The 20,266-nt window shown below is 38.3% G+C and overlaps 1 long non-coding RNA gene across 1 annotated transcript in view; it reads left to right on the top strand.

Moving 5' to 3' along the window:
• The window catches only part of LOC130707761 (uncharacterized), a 29,110-nt gene extending 13,412 nt beyond the window's left edge, over window positions 1-15,698 (top strand). Inside the window, exon 4 of the long non-coding RNA XR_009007786.1 lies at window positions 15,635-15,698. This is a non-coding gene — a long non-coding RNA (uncharacterized LOC130707761). The remainder of the gene's footprint in view (window positions 1-15,634) is intronic.
• Window positions 15,699-20,266: the final 4,568 nt, after the last annotated feature.

The following is a 20,266-nucleotide window of genomic DNA, read 5'->3' as shown; positions in this document are numbered from 1 at the left end:
GATCTATGCCTGGGACTGAATACTTTTAAAATCAGCTTGACAGATTCTTTGAAAGAACACTATTGATAATTACACTGTATTGGCTAAAAAGTTCATTTAAGTTTTTCCATGTTATGGAAAAACCCGAACGAACTTTCTGGCCAACCGAAATATCGATAGTTGCACTAAACCTATGGATTAATTTGGGGAGAACTGACATCTCTGTGATGTTGAAACTTTGTACCCATGAAGATGGGATACAAAGTTTGTCATCTTTAATATCTTTCAATGGAATTTAATAGATATTTTCACACAAGTCTTATACATACCTTGCTAAATTTATTCCTAGGTGATATAAATGTATATATTGCTGTTACAATGATATTTTAAAACCACATTTGAAAATTGTTGTGGTCTATAGACTCTGCAATGAAGTTTTTGAATACTGCTTTTATTGACCAGTTTGATAAACTTTCTTTTCTCATTTTTAACAATTTATCTACTGATTAGTTGGGATTTTATATGTTGACAGTCATAATTTCTACATGATGACAGTTTTGTTTCTTACTTTCCAACTCCTTAACTTTGCCTTAATTTAAAAACTATTTATTTATTTACTGATTTATCTATCTGTTTCTTTGGGTATGCATATGGGTATGTGTGTGTATCGGTATGTCTTTTTGTCTTAACTCAGATACTTTATAAACCCTTGAATAGAAGTGATAGTGGGCATCCTTTTCTTGTTCTTGTTTTAAGAAGATTACTAACATTTTAGCATTAAGTATGATATTTTGATATAGTTGAGTTTTTTTTAACAGAAATCCTTTAACGGATGTAAAAAAAAAAAAAGCTATTCCTAGTGTGCTTAAGTAAGGATTTTAAAAAATCATGCTTAGATATTGACTTTTAGTATATGTTTTTGATGTCCGTCAAGGTAATCATATTTTCCCCTTATTTAATCTGTTTCTCTGATTAATTATACTTAATTTTTAAAAACTCTTTATCATGAGAATTTCCAAACATGTATGAAAGTAGCATAGTATAATGAACCCCCCGGACCCATCACCTAGTGACAATCAGTATCAACATTCATTGAAATTTTATTTCCTATTCTTCTCACTGGTATAGATGCTGTGTATTTTACTTCTATTTTTAATGGTTATCCTTAAGAATATATTGTGAATGATGAAGTCTAAAATTTATATATAAAATTCATAATTTGAGGATATTCGAACACTTTAATTGTTATCATTCCTGTATCAATCAGCTTAGGCTCAGTTATTTTGTGATAACGAACAACCTCAAAATCTTTGTTTTATAATCTTCAAAGTTTATTTCTTTCTCAAATTACATATCTGTCATGATTTGGCTAAAGACCAGCCCATGTCTTCTTTACATATTTCAACTCAAGCTGATGGAGCAAATTCCACCTGGGAAATTCTGGCCTCCTACAAGAGGAAAAAGAGAGATTGACAAAAGTGGATGATGGCTGTTAAGATTTCCATTCAGAAACAGCACGTATCACTTTTTGCTCCTATTTCACTTACCAAAGGAAAGCAAATGGCCAAGCCTGGCATCAATAGGCTAGATATATAATTTTATTAGAGGAAGGCTCTGCAAATATTTTTAAGATAATGTAATCCAACAGACTCATTGGCCCTCTCCTTCTTAGACAAAATCTACTCATCACCCCTTTCCCAAGAGAAACAACTCCCAAATGCCTTGAAATCACTATATTAGGCTCACAGTTCAGAATCTCATGCTATTTATTTTTCCTGTGCTTTCTCTTGGCCAAGAGTTCTATGAAGCAAAAGGACACATTATACATCCCAAACTCAGCAAACAATAGTGAGACCAGAATTGAATAACCACCATAAACATCCACGTTCAGAAAGAATGAGGCTCATAGCAACTAATCTTCCATAGCCATTCTGAAGTCATATTGTGCAAATATTGCAGCTGTTCCCTCTGATGGGGGTGGGGAGCATTCCTTGTTTGCATCCAGGTTCATTGTTTTCTAAGCCTTTTGGCTCTGTGCTCCAGGAAGTCCATGCTTTGCCATTATTCTTCTTGACCACATCTGACGAGACCATTGAAGAATAAGCCCTCTTGGGAAGCTGAGCAACTTTCTCTGCCTGTTTCCTACTCGTGGAGGGTTGGGAGCAAGGATTGTAGTGAGTTTTGATCCATCAGGTTCTTTTAGTCAAGGCTGGCATTTCCATGACAGTAATACTCAGTAAAAACTTAGTTGACTTTTATCTATTTGATTTCAGTCAGCTCCACATGCCAATAGTGACAACCCAAATTATTTTTATATGTGACTATCTTAAGTGCATTAAACTTTTGTGGAAGAACCACACCCTTATTCTCACTTCATTAATTCACGTCCAACTTAGTGATTACTGAGTGCTACCTTATTCAGAGATTTTTAACAAAAGGTAGCAGGTCTAAGATATTGTGACCTTTTTCCAAGGTTTAGTATTTTTTTAAACGTTTCTTTTCAAAATTTCCAAATTTACACCAAGGTAGTAAGGTAAGAATAGTATAAGAAATCCCCATATATCCTTTACCTAGATTCACCAATTATTAATATTTTGTCACATTTTTGTCTCATTTACATTCTCTGTCTCTTTTAGATTTTTCTTGCTTGCTAGCTTTAGACACACACACATCATTATTGCTGAACCATTTGAAAGTAGGTTGCAGTGATGATATTGTACTCTTAAATATTTCAGCATGTAATAAGGACATACTTTTACATAACCACGGTATAATTATCAAATTCAGATAATTGTAATATTCTTATCTTAGATATACACCATATTCAAATTTATCCAATTATTCCAATAATGTTATTGATTTTTCTAATCCAGGATCACAGACTGCATTTAATTGTCATGTGTCTTTTGTGTCCTTTCTTTGTCTTTAATGCCATTATTATTTTTGAAGAGTATGGGTCAGTTGCTTTGTTGAATATTTATCAGTTTGGGTTTGTCTGATTATTTAGTCATAGTGCATTCTGTTCGTGCATTTTTATAGGGATGTTGCACATAAGATGTTGGGTTCTTCTTAAAGCCTTGCCTCAGGGTGTTAAGTGTGTGCATTTCTTTTGGACAAACTAAATGTTAATGGTCTTTGTTGCTCAAAGGATTGAAGATAAAGAATAGCTGTATCTTTCAGATTGCAATCCTGGAATTTCTAGACTCTAGTCTCTTTAGTCTCCTTAAGTTGGCAATTGTTTTATGAGTTCATCTCTTTATTCTAGTACCTTGTCAAGTGGAGACAATAATCACCAAAACTTGCTACTAGCATGCTGTTTCCCAATACCCTTGCCTAAAGCCATCAGCTCGTTTGATATATTATCTGCTTTCCAAGTTATCAGGGAAATAGTTTGACCACATGTTTCACCACTGCATAATATGGGTTACCATCTCTTCAGGCTCAACACAGAACTCACCACTGGCTGGCCTGAAGCCAATGCCATATATCCCATGTTCTGTTTTACTGGTAGCAACTCACTCCTACTACCATTATCTGTATCAGTCATCTTAGGCTAAGAAATGTTGTCATGTGAAAATAGATGATTGTTTGTGCTCTTTATGGGTTTGCAAATTAGCACAGCATGAATACTGTAGAAATAATAGGAGGATGCTAAGATAGACTCTATAAAAAGTTAAGTTTCTCTATCATTCTAATAAGCAATTCTACTGCTAAGAATCTATCATAAGAAATACCTGAACATATGTACAAAGATGCATAGACGAAGATATTGATTTCTGCATTGGTTACAATATTGAAAAACTGAAAAGCACGTAAAGGGCTAACCATAAAGGAATGTTAAATAAATTATGATGCAGTCATACTATGGAATACTTTTGCAGCCATTAAATAGAGTGAGATGTGTCTATAAGTTCAGCTATAGTAACATCTCTAAAACTAGTGTTCAATGGAAATATATAAATCAGTGGAAACCTATGAAACCTGTAATATAATTCCATCAAGTAGAAACAAGTACAAACCACAACATTCTGTGCATATGCAGATATAGAATGTAAACGTATGACATAAAAGCTGGAAAGATCTGCACCAAACTGTTAAACACGTTTACCTCTGAAGAGAAATATAGGAAGTTGGGGTGAGGGTGGAGGGTAATGAAAGGGGGTTTAAGCATTTTATTCTAGATTTTGCCTCTATTGTTTCAACGTTTATAAAAACATATGATGGTGTTACTTATGTAAATTACTCATTGGATAAATAATATAATGTGTAACTAAGTAGCATGATGAACATTTAAAGGCAATGAGAAGCCTGAGGTGGGAAAGAAAGAAATGGAATGAGGAGATGCTCAGGGTCCTCAACTACTGAGGAATCTCAATATCTGATTGAGCAGGAGAATGGCAAGAAGGAAATCAATTCATCTCTTAGAACTATGGAGAGATAGGATGGGCTACTTGTGAGATATAATGAAATTCCTGGCCTCGGGTATTTTAAGGAGTAAATCCAAGCCCTATTAAAAGTTTGAGTTAAAAGACATTTAATCTAGATGGTTTTACATCTAGAAGTTTCTAATTCCCATTTTTGCTTGATTGCTTCTAGAAACCACCACCCATATTCTGAAATACATTGTTCTTGCAATTGAACTTTGGTTCCTAGAGAGGTTCACAGGAACACTTGGGTCCTGACCATTGATTCACCACTTTTAAATATATTTGCGCTAACAAATTCCCTAAGGGCTCCTTTAACAGGAAAACAACAACCACACCTAAGCCTTCCCAGCCTCCTGCAAGAGGACTGTCAGCCCTCAGACTCTCCCACTGAGTTTCAGCCCAAGTTCTTACTATTCTAGGTGCCCAGGAAAAGAATGAGAAAGCCACTTACTGGGTTTTAAATCCTTTTATGTCCTTTTTCTCAAGACAAGCACACATAATCTGTCCCACTTTCATTCACATTTCATTGGCCAAAGGAAGTCATATGACCATATTCAATTTCAAGGTGGGTGGGGGAGGCACAATCCCCTTGTAAGAACAGAAGGAAAGAATAATCAGAAATATTAGCGAGCACTAGAAGTATTTATCATAATAGACACCCTCACCTTTTAGGGACAGCATTATATTGGGATTCCTATTACCCGGGGCATTTTTTCCACTTTTAATAGACTTTATTTCTTAGAGAACTTTTAGGTTTATAGCAAAATTGAGTGGAATGTACAGAGATTCCCATATACCTCCTGCCCCTACACATGCACAACCACCCCATTTCAACATCCCCTGTTAGAGAGGTACGTTCGTTACAACTGATGAACCTACACTGACACGTCATTATCACTCAGAGTGCGTTGTTTACATTAGGGTTCACTCTTCGTGTTGTATATTCTATGGGTTTGGACAAATATGTAATGACACGTATCCATCTTTATAATATCATACAGAGTAGTTTCACTGCCCTAAAATTCCTCTGTGTTTAACTTATTCATTCTTCCCTCAACCCTCAGCCCCTGGTGATCACTATGAGAGTGAACCAATAACTGGCAATCTGGAGCATGGGCCATGTGCACACCAAGGCTAGTAAAGCCTGGAACCCATTCCTGGTTAGATGGGACAAAGTTAGGACAAGCCTAGAAGGGGTCAGGCTGTGAGCTTAGAAGATGTTCGTCAAATTCAGAGACCACATCCTCTTGTGACTGTGGCTAAATTCTTCTCTGCCTTCAGGAAAATTTCAATCCTTGGCCCAGCCTTGGTCCTTTTGCAGAGTGAAGATTCTAGGGACAGAAGTGGCAGATTACACTCTGTTTTACAACGCCCTCCATATGGTCGTGGATTAGCTAAATCCTGCCTTCAGTCCACTGAACCTCAAACCCACGAGTATTTCTCCACATCTTGGTCAAGCAGTCAATTCCACACATGAGTGGTGCTGCTCACGTCCTTCCTTTGAACTGTCTGCCCTCATCCCCCTGAGGGCTCTCCCTCTCTCTCTCTCTCTCTCTCTCTCGCTCTCTCACTCTCTCTCTTCTTGCCTCCCTCCCTCCCTCCTCTCTTCTTCTTTTTTTCTTCCCATCCTTTTGTCTCTATATCTTTATCACGAGGTCATCTTCCTTGTCATTATTTAGCCAGAGAGATATTTCCTAATGGGATATACTTGACCAAGAAAAAATGAGAACTGTCAGAATTTTAAGCTAGAGAAGATCTTAAAAAGTATCCAGTATCACCTCCTCCTTTTTTCCAATCAGTGTGCCTTGCACAACTGACCCAGAGCATTTCCCATGCAGTGCTAGATACTCAAATCTCAAGTTTGCCTCTTCTCTGGGAAGTCAGATGCTTAGAAAATGAATGCCGGTGATGGACCACAAAGGGGAAGTCCTCACTGGGCATGTGACCCATGAATCAAAATATTCATTTCCTTCATGGTTACTGAGACTTTGGTAGTAAGTGCATGAGCATCTATACTCATGATCCACTCACCTGGATGTCTCAGCATGTGAGTGAGCTCATGTGTTGTCTGATGTGCGTCTTTTGTGTGTGTTGGTGTATAGACATAGACACAGATGTAGATACTGCTATAGATCTGTTTTTCCCATAAGAGAGTCTCAGCTTGAGGGAACCACCTTTACCTTATGTGTTTGAGGATCTCTCCAGGCTTTAACAGTGAAGTCAGAACATGGTAGAATTCATCATCCCATCCTTTTCATTAGCATCCTTTCCGTCTAATGTTCAATTCAGACATGCAGCTTCTCAGCACTACACGTTATTTTTATGAAGACAGAACTAACTGCTCCCTGCATCAACCATCATTCTTCGTAAATGATGGGGGTGAAGTCTTATTCAAAAGAGCTGATCTGGGCTTCCCTGGTGGCGCAGTGGTTGAGAATCTGCCTGCCAATGCAGGGGACATGGGTTCAAGCCCTGGTCCGGGAAGATCCCACATGCCGCAGAGCAACTGGGCCCATGAGCCACAATTACTGAGCCTGTGCGTCTGGAGCCTGTGCTCCGCAACAAGAGAGGCCGCGATAGTGAGAGGCCCGTGCACCGCGATGAAGAGTGGCCCCCGCTCGCCACAACTAGAGAAAGCCCTCGCACAGAAACGAAGACCCAACACAGCCATAAATAAATAAATAAATATTTAAAAAAAAAAAAAAAAAAAAGAGCTGATCATTTGTCATGATGGATTTAACCACTTGTCTCACATTATCCCAATTAGAGAGACAAGTTTATACTTCTATAAATATCTAGTGTCTCACTTGTCGCAGAAGATCAAAGTTCTTTCATTCTTCTGCAAAGGACATTAACAATATTGAAAGACACTACATCATATTTGGTAATAGCACCTTACACTAGAATCACCCTCCTGATGAATTGTCTTCACTTTTGCTCCTGAAACTTAGACCTAATTTCTTCACTGAGCATCCAGAAAACAGATTTGTGGTTTTTAAAATATATACTTCTTTACTTTAATAAAAGATACAAATCTCTCCAAATGTATACAATAAAGTGATAATAACTTTGAAGAACAAATAATTTTAAGATCTTAAAAATAAAGTTATCATAAAAAGAAACTACGCATGAACATATTTTTTGATCACTAGGAAGTCCTTGAACTGCATTGTGCCTTTTAAATGGTATGAATTCTTATTTCAATTTAGCACAAGTTTTGCTTTAGAGGAATTGTGTTTTTTTTTAATGTAGAGCAGTTTGTGATTTTCTAAATCAATATTTCATTCATGATTCATGTTTTGCAAAAGTGAATAATGTAATGCCTTAATGGATGGAAATGGATCATAGCAAGGAGGTCAGAAAGCAACTGCTGCCATTAATAATACACTTTCTATAAGGTAATCGACAGACAGTGAGTAGGCGAGTCTTCAGACTGTTCCTGCAGAGGCTTGGTATATGGGGTGTATACAAAAATATCAGGTGATTTTAAGAAGAGCATATGTCAAAGAGGCACACATATTTGTGTGAAAATTATCGAGTCTTTGCCTTCAGCAACTAGTTTTTCTACTCATTCAAAAACCTTATGCAGTTAATTATAGAAGAACTGCATATGATTAGAGAAATCAGGAAAACATAAAATGTGCTAGAAGCCTTAATTGCAGGAGGCACTGGACGTGATGTGCCTTTGCTAGATGATTCACTGTTTACATTTTCCTAGTTTCTTACTCACAACTCATGCATTTCATCGTTTACCTTTCTGACAATGCTCCAGAGTCCAACTTTGAGAAATGTGTGCATATGCAAAATAGTATATATGTATGCATATGCACACATAATACTTTATAAGGACACATATTTTATGTGCACCCTATATACACACATACTTTCAAGATTATATATATTCACACACTAAACATACCTCATTAAATATTTATAATCCTATCACCAGAATTATATATGTAATCCCATCACATACAGAATTTTTTTTTTTTTAATTTTTTTTTAAGTAATTTATTTATTTATTTATGGCTGTGTTGGGTCTTCGTTTCTGTGCGAGGGCTTTCTCTAGTTGTCGCAAGCGGGGGCCACTCTTAATTGCGGTGCGCGGGCCTCTCACTATCGCGGCCTCTCTTGTTGCGGAGCACAGGCTCCAGACGCGCAGGCTCAGTAATTGTGGCTCACGGGCCCAGCCGCTCCACGGCATGTGGGATCTTCCCAGACCAGGGCTCGAACCCGTGTCCCCTGCACTGGCAGGCAGATTCTCAACCACTGCGTCACCAGGGAAGCCCCAGAATTTTGAACATAAGCCTTAATTGAACTTTGTGGAGAGTGGGGTCTCTTTGCTGTGAGTCAGACTGCCCCGGCCTCTCTGGGATGACATGACTCCTTTTTTTAAAAAAATCAATATAAATGATTCTTTTTTTAAAATTGAAGTGTAATTGATTTACAATGTCGTGTTAGTTTCAGGTGTACAATGCAGTGATTCAGATATATAGATATATAGATATATAGATATATAGATATATAGATATATTCTTTTTCAGATTCATTTCCCTTATAGGTTATTACAAAATATTGAGTATAGTTCCCTGTGCTATATCAAAAAAAAAAAAAAACCAAACTTCCCAATCAAAAAATGGGCAGAAGATCTAAACAGACATTTCTCCAAAGAAGACTTACAGATGGCCAACAGGCACATGAAAAAAAATGCTCAACATCGCTAATTATTAGAGAAATGCAAATAAAAACTACAATGAGGTATCACCACACACCAGTCAGAATGGCCATCATCAAAAAGTCTACAGATAATAAATGCTGGAGAGGGTGTGGAGAAAAAGGAGCCCTCCTACACTGCTGATGGGAATGTAAATTTGTACTGTCACTATGGAGAGCAGTATGGAGGTTCCTTTAAAAATGAAAAATAAAGTTACCATATGACCCAGAAATCCCACTCCTGGGCATATATCTGGAGAAAACCATAATTCGAAAAGATACATGCACCCCTATGTTCATTGCAGCACTATTTACAATAGCCAGGACATGGAAGCAACCTAAATGTCCATTGACAGAGAAATGGCTAAAGAAGATGTGGTACATATATACAATGGGATATTACTCAGCCATAAAAAAGAATGAAATAATGCCATTTTCAGCAACATGAATGGACCTAGAGATTATCATACTAAGTAAAGTAAGCCAGACAGAGAAAGACAAATATCATATGATATCACTTATATGTGGAATCTGGAAAATAAAAGATACAAATGAACTTATTTACAAAACAGAAATAGACCCACAGACATAGAAAACAAACTTACGGTTACCAAAGGGAAGGGGAGGGAAGGGATAAATTAGGAGGATGGGATTAACATACATACACTGGAATGGCCTGACTTCTGACTCAGCTCCTCATAGCCACATGTCTTCTAGAAACAGCTGCCAGGGAACTCAGCATTCTCACCTCCTCACCTCCCTAAGCTGATCCAGCAAAAATGGCCTTCAGAGGCAATGTTCCCAACATTTTAAATAAGAAATCAATAAATTCAGCACAAATAATCTACAGTCAGGGGGAGGGGAGGGGTGTGGATATGATCAGATGATTCAAATCAGAGCAGAGGTGAATGACCAATCAAATGATGGTAATTGGAAAGTTTACTGAAATTGTGATACCTATCCTTACTGAGTGCCCACTTACGTATTTTATAATTTTCACAACTACCCTGCCAAGCAGGCATCATATTCCAAATTTCATTGGTAAGAAAACCGAGGCATGGGGCAAGGTAAAAAAAAAATCATTTCTAAAGACCACATACCCATCAAGTAGCAAAGTTAACCTTCACATCTAAGTCCCTGGCTCCAAAGCACACACTTTGTGCCCTACCATATCTGATAAGTGGTTAATATCCAAAATATACAAAGAACTCATATAACTCAACATCAAAAAAATAAACAAACTGATTAAAAATAGGCAGAGGATCTGAATAGACATTTTTCCAAAGAAGATACACAGATGGCTAGCAGGCACACGCATGAAAAGATGCTCAACATCACTAATTATCAGAGAAGTACAAATCAAAACCACAGTGAGATAACACCTCGCACCTGTCAGAATGGTTATTATCAAAAAGATAACAAATAACAAGTGTTGGTAAGGATGTGGAAAAAAGGGAAACTTCCTGCACTGCTGGTTGGAATGTAAATTGGTGCAGCCACTATGGAAAGCAGTATGGAGGTTCCTCAAAAAATTAAAAATAGAACTACCATATGATCCAATAATTCCACTCCTGGGTATTTGAAGAAAAAGAAAACAGTATTTCGAAAAGATATACACACCCCTCTGTGCACTGAAGCATTGTTTACAATAGCCAAGATATGGAAATAAACTTCATGTCCATCAATAGATGAATGGATAAAGAAGATGTGGTATATATATACAGTGGAATATTACTCAGCCATAAAAAGGATGAAATCTTGTCATTTGTGACAACATGGATGGACCTAGAGGGTATTATGCTAAGTGAAATAAGTCAGACAGAGAAAGACAAATACCATGTGATTTCATTAATGTGCGGAATCTCAAAAACAAAACAAGCAAACATAAAACAGAAACAGAGTTATAGATACAGAGAGCAAACAAGTGATTGCCAGAGGGAATGGGGGAAGGGAGAGGAAAGAAATAGACAAGAGAGATTGAGGTACAAACTTCCAGTTGCAAAGTAAATGATTCGTAGGTATGAAATCTGTGTGGTAAATATAGTTAATAATTATGTAATATCTTCATATATTGACAGGTCATAACTAGACTTATCATGGTGATCATTTTGAAATGTGTAGAAATATCAAATCACTATGTTGTGTAACAAGAACTAACATTATGCTGTAGGTCAATTATACTTCAAAAACAAACAGACAAACTCATAGACAAAGAGTTTCTCACCCATTTCTCAGATGAGGAGACCAGCTTAGCGAATTTAAGGGCCTTGTCAAGGATCACAGCACCAAGATGTTCACCAAGATATTAACTCTTCCTGCTACAACAGTTCCTCTGCAATAAACTCAGGGGTCACAGTATCTTTTTGTGACAAGGAGTGATGAATATTAAACCACCCCTGCTCTGCCTTCCCTTTAGAACAAAACTTCCAGATAATTCCAGGAATGGAGATGCTACCTGAAAATCAAATGGGTCTAAGTATTCATAGAAGTCCCAAGCAAATAAAAAGCAGTTCTTTGAACCAAAGATTCAGAGACATAGAAGAACTTGGAGAGCCAAACCAGTGATCTATACTCAAGTCTCATCGCTTCTTGGTGTTCTTGTGCAAAAATGTTCATCATCCTCTGCTACTATTATCACAATCAAACATGATTCTGGGATAAGCTTTGGATAGAGAGCTATCAGAAGTTGGCTCAGCACTAATTCAACAGTCTCTGTTGTAGTACCATGGTTCACAGCAGAGATCAGTAACTTTTTTCTGTAAAGGGCCCGAGAGTAAATACTTTAGTCTTTGTGGGCGATATATGGTCTCTATCACATGTTATTCCTTGCCTTTTGTTTGTTTTTACAAGTCTTTTTTTTTTTTTTTTTTTAAGGATTTTCTTTTTAATTAATTAATTAATTTATTTTTGTCTGTATTGGGTCTTCGGTTCGTGCGAGGGCTTTCTCCAGTTGCGGCAAGCGGGGGCCACTCTTCATCGCGGTGCGGGGACCGCTCTTCATCGCGGTGCGCGGGCCTTTCTCCATCGCGGCCCCTCCCGTTGCGGGGCACAGGCTCCAGACGCGCAGGCTCAGCAATTGTGGCTCACGGGCCCAGCCGCTCCGCGGCATGTGGGATCTTCCCAGACCAGGGCTCGAACCCGTGTCCCCTGCATTAGCAGGCAGATTCTCAACCACTGCGCCACCAGGGAAGCCCTTTACAAGTCTTAAAAATGACACAAGCCACTCTTAGCTTGAAGACTGAACAAAGTTAAGTAAAGTAAGTAAAGTTACTTTACTTACTTTACAAGTTAACTTTATAAGTTAAGTAAAGTTACTTTACTTCAGCTGAACAAAAACAGCTATAGTTTGCCTACCTGTGGTTTGGAGTGTAAACTCTGGAAGACTGCCTGGGTTCAAAGCCTGAGACTTCCTAAGTCAGAAAGAGAAAGACAAATACCATATGATATCACTTATATGTGGAATCTAAAATATGACACAAATGAACTTATCTACGAAACAGAAACAGACTCACAGACATAGAAAACAGACTTGTGGTTGCCACGGGGAGGGGAGTAGGGGAGAGATGGACTGGGAGTTTGGGATTAGCAGATGCAAACTATTATATAATATATAGAATGCATAAGCCACAAGGTCCTACTGTATAGCACAGGGAACTATATTCAATACCCTGTGATAAACCATAATGGAAAAGAATATGAAAAAGAATGTATATGTACAACTGAATCACTTTGCCATACAGCAGAAATTAACACAACATTGTAAATCAACTATACTGCAGTAAAATAAATTGAAAAAACAGCCTGACACTTCCACTTCTATCTGTGTTACCTCTGGTGAGTTACTTAACTATTCTGTGCCTCAGGAAAATGAGCAGTCATAATAGCACTTTCCTCATAGGATGTGGTGGGGTTTTAATGATTTAAATGCATAAGAAATACTTAGGAGAGCAATGATGTAATTGACAAAGTGTAGGCCTTAGCTTTTATTAATAGGTTTGGGAGGCGGGTCTGAGCCTGGTTGGTTTTCCCAGTTATTCAGGGCCGCTAACCCCCCTGTGGAAGCCATAGCAACCTGTCAACCAACTGTTCTTTTCTTGTGGCATATCATGCACGGGGAGGATAAATACTGTCTGCTTAGAGTATTAAAATAGTTCCCATATGCAGAGTGGGACAAAAATAGCTCTTACCTTACAGGGTTGTTTTGCAGAATAAATGGGCTGATGAATATGAATTTGCTCATTATAATGTATAGCTCTAGTTATTATTGTGGAAGAGACCTGATTATAATTACTAATTAGACAAGAGTTTTGGGCAGAACCTTTCTCTGGGTGATACCCCTGATGTAATATATTTGAAGCATGTATAGTTGATACATGCTTCTTCCTCTTCTTCCCTAGGCTCTGCTTTTTTTTTTTTTTTTAACATCTTTATTGGAGTATAATTGCTTTACAATGGTGTGTTAGTTTCTGCTGTATAACAACATGAATCAGCTATACGTATACATATATCCCCATATCTCTTCCCTCTTGCGTCTCCCTCCCTCCCACCCTCCCTATCCCACCCCTCTAGGTGGTCACAAAGCACCGAGCTGATCTCCCTGTGCGATGCAGCTTCTTCCCACTAGCTATCTATTTTACATTTGGTAGTGTATATATGTCCATGCCACTCTCTCACTTCATCCCAGCTTACCCTTCCCCCTACCCTTGTCCTCAAGTCCATTCTCTATATCTGCATCTTTATTACTGTCCTACCTCTAGGTTCTTCAGAACCATTTTTTTTTTTTTTTTTTTTTTAGATTCCATATATATGTGTTAGTATACAGTATTTGTTTTTCTCTTTCTGAGTTACTTCACTCTGCGTGACAGTCTCTAGGTCCATCCACCTCACTACAAATAACTCAACTTCATTTCTTTTTATGGCTGAGTAATATTCCATTGTATATATGTGCCACATCTTATTTATCCATTCATCTGTCGATGGACGCTTAGGTTGCTTCCATGTTCTGGCTATTGTAAATAGAACTGCAATGAAGATTGTGGTACATGACTCTTTTTTTTTAAATTAATTTATTTATTTTTGGCTGTGTTGGGTCTTTGTTTCTGTGCGAGGGCTTTCTCTAGTTGTGACAAGTGGGGGCCACTCTTCATCGCGGTGCACGGGCCTCTCACTATCGCAGCCTCTCTTGTTGTGGAGCACAGGCTCCAGTCGCGCAAGCTCAGTAGTTGTGCCTCACAGACCTAGTTGCTCCACGGCATGTGAGATCTTCCCAGACCAGGGCTCGAACCCATGTCCTCTGCATTGGCAGGCAGATTCTCAACCACTGCGCCACCAGGGAAGCCCATGACTCTTTTTAAATTATGGTTTTCTCAGGGTATATGCCCAGGAGTGGGATTGCTGGGTTGTATGGTAGTTCTATTTTTAGTTTTTTCAGGAACCTCCATACTGTTCTCCCTAGTGGCCGTATCAATTTACATTCCCACCAACAGTGCAAGAGGGTTTCCTTTTCTCCACACCCTCTCCAGCATTTGTTGTTTGTAGATGTTTTTATGGTGGCCATTCTGAGTGGTGTGAGGTGATACTTCACTGTAGTTTTGATTTGCATTTCTCTAATGATTAGTGATGTTGAGCATCCTTTCATATGTTTGTTGGCAATCTGTATATCTTCTTTGGAGAAATGTCTATTTAGGTCTTCTGCCCATTTTTGGATTGGGTTTTTTGTTTTTTTGATATTGAGCTGCATGAGCTGCTTGTAAATTGTGGAGATTAATCCTTTGTCAGTTGCTTCGTTTGCAAATATTTTCTCACATTCTGAAGGTTGTCTTTTCATCTTGTTTATGGTTTCCTTTGTTGTGCAAAAGCTTTTGAGTTTCATTAGGTCCCATTTGTTTATTTTTGTTTTTATTTCCATTTCTCTAGGAGGTGGGTCAAAAAGGGTCTTGCTGTGATTTATGTCATAGAGTGTTCTGCCTATGTTTTCCTCTAAGAGTTTTATAGTGTCTGGCCTTACATTTAGGTCTTTAATCCATTTTGAGTTTATTTTTGTGTATGGTGTTAGGGAGTGTTCTAATTGCATTCTTTTACCTGTAGCTGTCCAGTTTTCCCAGCACCACTTATTGAAGAGGCTGTCTTTTCTCCATTGTATATTCTTGCCTCCTTTATCAAAGATAAGGTGACCATATGTGCGTGGGTTTATCTCTGGGCTTTCTATCCTGTTCCATTGATCTATATTTTTGTTTTTGTGCCAGTACCATACTGTCTTGATTACCATAGCTTTGTAGTATAGTCTGAAGTCCAGGAGCCTGATTCCTCCAGCTCCGTTTTTCTTTCTCAAGAGCTCTGCATTTTTGTAGAATGAAAGCTTGGTCTTAGTCATTCCTCTCGACTCAGCACCAAGAAAAGGACCAAGTGCAGCACTATAGCTGGATAAAAATATTTTTAAATGAAATAGCTTTATTTTTAAGACATAATATGAAGATTTCATTTTTATGGGTTTGCTTGTGCTTTCTTTCTCTTAGCGACATTTTCAAATCACGAAAGACTTCCAATTCAAGATGGCTGTCAGAATAAACACAAATTGAACATCCAGTATTCCTAGTAACTGAGGAAGAAATACATGCAAACAAACACAACCATCTGTGCATACACTGGAAAATAAGACGAAGCTGTCAGTCAGTCCTCACAAAGCTAAAAAAAATAAGGACATCGTGATCTCACCTCAAGGCCTTTGAGCTTGCTATTCTATCTTTCAAATCCATGTATGTGGTTCCTGGTTTAAATGTCAACAAATAAAAATGAAATAATATAAAAAAGAGAGAAAGAGAGACTCTAAAGTTTCCTGAAAGGGGAAAGGAATATGGGATCCCATAGGAGACGGAAACCATAGGCTCAAGTGCATGCTGGGAGAATGGTTGGAAAGATGGAACTGCTCTGGAGGTGCTGCTAGCCCAGGGAGCAGTCAGCAGAGGGGCAGGGAGGCAGGTGGTCTAGGGTGATCATGGGGATGCTTGTCTGGGATAACACAGAAGGGCAGAATGAGTTGTTCCCTCTGTTTCATTGCCTTGGGCCAAGCATCACATGACAGGGTGCTGGCATCTGAGAGACAAGACAATATATTGCCCCACTGGCAGCCTTAGGAGGAATGGGGAGTTCCTTTACACAAAGGCATCACTGCTGGAAAAACATCCCACACATACGAGATCCAAGTAAAGACCACTTTATTTGAACATAGAAAGTAAACCATCTGCGGTTCCTCTCTAAGTGCATTGCAAAAAGGTATTCTTCAAGAAAGCAAAATTAATATTTGGAATATATAAAGATGTTTGTTTCAAAAAAAAATAAAAAATCTTAATGGAAAAATGGGCAAAAGTCATGAACAGATAGTCCTGATTCTAAAAGATGAAATACGCACGACGAACAAACATGTGGCAAGATGCTCAGCTTCACCAGTAACGAGGCAACACCAATTAGAACAAAGAAATGTAATCTTTTACTCATCAGAGTAACACACACATATCAAATACTGATGATGCTGTAAAGAAATGAATACCCTTATTCACCGCTTTTGTGAGTGTAAATTTTCATAGCTACTCCACCGTTTTGACAATGTCTTCTTAGAATGAAAAAATGAATATCCTCTGTGACTCAGCAACTCTCTGCCTCAGTTTCTACCTTAGAGATGCACTTGCAGGTGCCCAATATGAAAGTTCAAGCATGTTCATTGCAGCAGTGCTGGAGCAGACAAAACTGGAAACAAACATAAACATTGGAATAAATGCACCATGGTACATCCAGACCATGCAGTGCTTGTAAAGAAATGGAGGCAGATCTATGTGTATGAAGGTGGGAAGGTCTTTAAACATAGTATCAAGTGAGAAAAATACAATTCATGGAACAAGAAGTATAGTATAACAAGACTTAGATATAAGATCGAACTCTCCTTCATACAAAATACAAAGAGAAATAGAGATTTAGAGAGAGACAGAGAGTGAGGGAGAGACAGAGACAGGAGGAGTGGGGAGGGGAGGGGAGAGGAGAGATTGATTTAAATTCAAAAATAAATAGTTTTTAAGTGAAGTAAGTCAGAAAGACAAAGACAAATGCCATATGATATCACTTATATGTGGAATCTAAACTATGACACAAATGAACCTATCTATGAAACAGAAACAAAATCAGGGACATAGAGAACAGACTGGTGGTTGCCAAGGGGGAGGAGGTTGGGGGAGGGATGGAGTGGGAGTTTGGGGTTAGCAGAGGCAACCTATTATATATGGGATGGATAAACAACAAGGTCCTCCTGTAGAGCACAGGGAACTGTATCCAATATCCTGTGTTACACCATAATGGAAAAGAATATGCAAAAGCCTGTATGTATATGTATAACTGAGTCACTTTGCTGTACAGCACTACTTAACGCTACATTGTAATTCAACTATACTTCCATAAAAAAATAAATTAAAAAATAAATAGTTTTAATAGTGTAATTGAGACTCAAGATAGAAAACTGAAAAACACGAAGAAAAAAAAAAACACCTCTAATCTTATCCCACGGAGATAACCACATTGAGCATTTTGCTGTATATTCTTTCAGTCAGTTTTCTATGCAGGTATAGGTTGAATTGGAAATGTTACTCGGCCGGGGAATCTCTTATTTTGGAGGTGAAAAATACTTTAGCGTCAATGAGCAGAGGTAGAGGAAATTGAAACGCGTGAACCCTGAGAATTCAGGGGAATATGTATGGATCGCTGACACCTTGTGGAGAAACAGGAAAAAATAGGCAGACAATTGTGAAATGTTCCCATTACGGGGAACTTGGAGAGTGGGTGAGGCTGGGACCCGAGGGGTTGGAGGGAATGGTGCAGAGATGCTGGGCACCCCGAAACGCTCACGCATCCTCTGTTCTCCTCATCGATGCCGTTTATAATAATGACGTTATAAGGAGAAGAAGCAGACATAACTGGAGCAACCAATTATAACACCTGGACAGGTGTTTGGCAGAGTTTGTATCTCAGACAAGATGAACTCTAAAGAGGGAGAATTGGAACTGGAAATACAAGGGTTAAATCTAGTAACTCTAGACCCTGCATGTGTGGGAACTTGGGCCAATTCTGATTTTCCATGTCCCAGAAATATTGTCTATTTCAACTCTGTTTTCATATTTGTCACAGAGGTTTTCATAGTATCCTCTTTTAATTTTCAAACATTTTATGTATCTCTGTGTTCATTTTTCGGGTTATTTGTGCCTCATGTTTCTTGATCCTGTTTGCCTAAGATTTGTCTATTTTATGAGTCATTTCAAAGCTTTCGGTTTTGCTGATCAAATCATTTCTGGGGAAGGAGAAATATTTTTCATGAATTTCAGCTTTTATCTCAGTATTCCCTTCTTTTGAATCTCTATGGGTTGATTTTCCTGCATTTTCCCGCCCACTAATGAGATTTTGGATTTCCTCTTTACTGTCTTGCCTGGGTGTCGCCCAGAGGTGGCAAAGCATATGGTTAATAAAAAATAATGACAATGAATGAGAAAAGGGCCTGGTACCTGGAAACACAGAGAAGGACTTTTCATAGAAACAAGGAAGAGGAAGAGGAGGATGTCAGAGAGACCCAGGCAACGTCTAATCTTGGAGAGAGCTGTCTGAATGCGGGGCAGGGCTTGCAGTGAGATCCCAGATCTGAGGAGCAGTGTTCACAAGGGAACTGAGCTAGATCATGCAGTCAACCATTAGATCAGGAGGAGGAAAATATTTGTGGCTTACCTGCTGAGACTTTCCTGCCCCCAAACTATCCAGAGAAATCTTAATATAGTTTATTTTAATTATTATGTTTACTGATATTGCCTTTATATTAAGAGTAAATTAAACTTTCTAAAAGCTGCAGATATGAGACCCAGAGGCACAGAAGATCAAGTTAGCAATTCTGGATATCAAGAGGTCTATCCTCAGTCAAGTCCAATCTGTTTGCCTTTGAGTCTCTGATTAAGGTTTAGCCGTAGTTAGCCTACTTTTAAAATGCTTGTTTCTACCCACCCTCCAAGAATCACTGGGAGAATTTCTCCACACTGCTGTCTAGGAAATTGAAAATCTGCCCCCAGAAAGGTATTATAGAGAACAAAAATGTGAGATCTCCAAGATTTTTGACTATTACAAATAGGAGAGAAAATTTTGCATCCAAACAGGACAAATAATTCCACTCACTGTTAATGTAATTATTCCTCTGACTTTGAATTCCTTTTCTCAAGTGTTGCAATGATGCATGATGCCTTTATGCTAACCTTGCAGCCCTAAGCAGCTTTTCCCCCTCCAGTTTCCTATACACCCTCCGGAAGAGTATTCCTCTGCTCTGCTACCCGTTTCTTCCATTAGCCTGTTGCTGACTGAACTGGTTTTCACATTAGCATGTTTTTATAGCACACAATGGTTTCCTCAGTTACACAACAGACCCAGTGCCAATAAACTCACTTCTAGGTAATGTAAAGCATATTTGAGCACAAGAATGGTTGCATTTTCGGAGCTAAAAATAAGCATTTGTTTTTAATTTTCCATGAGAATGCAGTCTCTCAACCCAAGAGGCCACCTCCTGCCTGGTGAACTCTTTATGCTAAAGTCATCACTCCGTGGCTGAAAGTGTGGAATTCACGTTTCATTATGTAACACGGAGGGAAAAGCCCATATGCAAATCTCTCTTTAATTCCACCATGTCCCTACTTGTTCATAATGCTTTAAAAACCAGACGATATCAAATACACTTCAATATAGAAGCAAGCCCCACCATAGCCAATCTACATGGAAAGAGTATCTTTATTTTTATAGTACTAACGATAGCTGGCATTATCTTATTTAATCCTCATAACAGCATTATGAAGTTGGTAAGATTATATCCACAAAAGGAAGTCAATCACTTCTCATTTTTACCCAGATGCTGCAAGCTTACCCTGCTGCATCAGCTTTGCTTATTGGAGGAATTTTCTTTTCCTCCAAATGTAGTTTTTGACTGTTAAGGTGTCCTGTCCCAGCCACAAACTACTGATCAACTCTAGAAGGGCATTTAAAAACCATCCACATCTACATTTTTCTTTCTGATGTTGGATACCAAATTTTTCCTTTCAAGATGAAAATTTATGGATCTTCTTTCTATCTGTTGAGGACTG

This window comes from Balaenoptera acutorostrata, chromosome 3, assembly GCF_949987535.1.
Source record: "Balaenoptera acutorostrata chromosome 3, mBalAcu1.1, whole genome shotgun sequence".
NCBI lineage: Eukaryota > Metazoa > Chordata > Mammalia > Artiodactyla > Balaenopteridae > Balaenoptera > Balaenoptera acutorostrata.
Note: the sequence above shows the minus strand (reverse complement) of the source record. Positions and strands in the feature narration are given on the sequence as shown.